We start from the raw sequence: 2500 nt of genomic DNA, 5'->3' as shown, positions 1-2500 counted from the left end.
CATGGGGGGAGTCTTTGTCACTAATGTACACAGATGGAACATTTTGGACTGGAACCAGATTACCCGTACACACGGCGCTGATTAGTAATCAATGCAGAGCCATCAAACTACAGCAAATATACACAACTGTCCGTATACATGCTGAAAGAGTCTGCCCAAAATGGGAACCACACGTCAGCCAGACACTCTGATCACGCACCACTCTCTGCTTCTAACAGGCGCACATACAATATGTAAGCACCAGCATGGAACAACATCCAGTGCATCTTCTCCGCCACATTACACAATCCACACTATCACAACCAGACCAGGAGGTCCGTGCGGAAAATACAATATCCCAGCCTTTCGACATCCACCATTGCGCAGACCAGGCACCAACACCCACACATGTCCTATACAACGGTGCACCCAACATCACAATAGTACCTCCTGTCACAGCGCACAAACAATGACATGAGTCAAAGACACAGGTCTCACACAAGCATAGAATTGGAGCGCCGCCTCTAATAAGCCAAAGGTGCATCCTGACGTGACAAATCTGATCATGTCACAAGCATTCACTTACTATAATCACTATCAACGAACCTGCCGCCCCCGCCCCCCCCCCCCCCCCTACACCTTTCCGTACAACAACGTGTAACCTAACCTAACCTAACCTAACCTATGTTGTACCTTAACCTAACCTATGTTGTACCTTAACCTAACCTATGTTGTACCTTAACCTAACCTATGTTGTACCTTAACCTAACCTATGTTGTACCTTAACCTAACCTATGTTGTACCTTAACCTAACCTATGTTGTACCTTAACCTAACCCATGTTGTACCTTAACCTAACCCATGTTGTACCTTAACCTAACCCATGTTGTACCTTAACCTAACCCATGTTGTACCTTAACCTAACCCATGTTGTACCTTAACCTAACCCATGTTGTGCCTCAACCTAACCCATGTTGTGCCTCAACCTAACCCATGTTGTGCCTCAACCTAACCCATGTTGTGCCTTAACCTAACCCATGTTGTGCCTCAACCTAACCCATGTTGTGCCTTAACCTAACCCATGTTGTGCCTTAACCTAACCCATGTTGTGCCTTAACCTAACCCATGTTGTGCCTTAACCTAACCCATGTTGTGCCTTAACCTAACCCATGTTGTGCCTTAACCTAACCCATGTTGTGCCTTAACCTAACCCATGTTGTGCCTTAACCTAACCCATGTTGTCGCCTTAACGTAACCCACGTTGTCGCCTAAACCTGCTCTGTAATTGTTATACGACTCGTTCAATTACTGTAGTGTTGCCCACCCGCAACCCTCGCAATATAGTTCGCTACTCGCACTGCCCGCACCCCTGTGTATCGCTTCATGTTAAACACCTTGCAAGTCTTGCTCACTTTCCACATGCTCCTGCTGTACACTGTAATGTGGATGGCAGCAGGACGTACATGCCGCCCCTCCCCACGTCCCCACCTTGCCCCCTGCCTTCGCAAGCTGGTTGGTGAGAAGTTTGCATGTTCAATGCCCTTCGCATGCGACGTACTCAGGCTACGTTGTGGTGCGGCCTGTGTCAACTGTCCGCTGATGTCGTACGCGTGAACCACAATCTGTACTGCACATTCGTCCTTATGTACTGAATGATACATCGTGGCACATGTGTGACCGCACAACGACTGCGCCCAAAAACGGCGGACCATACAGTGCAAATATTGTGCACGCAGCTACGTGTCGTCTCCCTATGAGAGCTGGATTGCAGTGTGGTACGCCATAGAGACGTGTGGGAGGAACGGACGCCGTGGATGGCGATCAGCATGAGCTGTCTGTTGATGTATTCGGACCTAGTCGTCTCTCCTCACACACCGTGATGGCATGGTGCACCGCGTTCCATATCTGCGACATGCTACAGAGGCCGGTTGACAGTCGTTCGAGCAATGGACATCGCATACGTACGGGGGCCACCTTCCACGTATTGTCTAGGCGTGCACATTTTGTTGCGTGTATGTGGGCAGACGTAGTGTGGCGTGACACCTGACACAGGCATGCAATAATCGTTGAAGTTGCAAATGGCGATGGACGCCTGCGTTTTCTGGTGAAGTTACGCAAATGAACAAATGGTAACCTGTTGTGGTGCGGTTGTTCTCGCTAGGGGTGAATCGGTGATGGCGACGATAGGTTGAGGTACTAACCGGTTGTTCCAGCGATACCCACCATGCCGACGAAACTGAACGGCATCTGGGTGTGAAGCGATACGCGGCGGTGGCTGGGTGGGACCGTCCCCGGCCGGTGAGGGGGCGCCTCCCGGCGTGCTGGCCGCGCGGTGCGTGGGCGCACGCGCTACAGCCGGCTGGTGGGGGCGGCCAGTGGCAGGCGCGCCGGCCGACGGACGCGGCAGGCGTCGCAGCTGCGCGCCGGCGCACCCTGCGCGCGGCGCCGTGCGGCCAAAGTAGGTCCTCGCGGGCCCGGTGCGAAGCGCGGTGGACATCTTCAGTGTGCTGGTCCGATTGAGG

The sequence above is a fragment of the Schistocerca piceifrons genome, unplaced genomic scaffold (genome assembly GCF_021461385.2).
Source record: "Schistocerca piceifrons isolate TAMUIC-IGC-003096 unplaced genomic scaffold, iqSchPice1.1 HiC_scaffold_987, whole genome shotgun sequence".
Taxonomy (NCBI): domain Eukaryota; kingdom Metazoa; phylum Arthropoda; class Insecta; order Orthoptera; family Acrididae; genus Schistocerca; species Schistocerca piceifrons.
Note: the sequence above shows the minus strand (reverse complement) of the source record.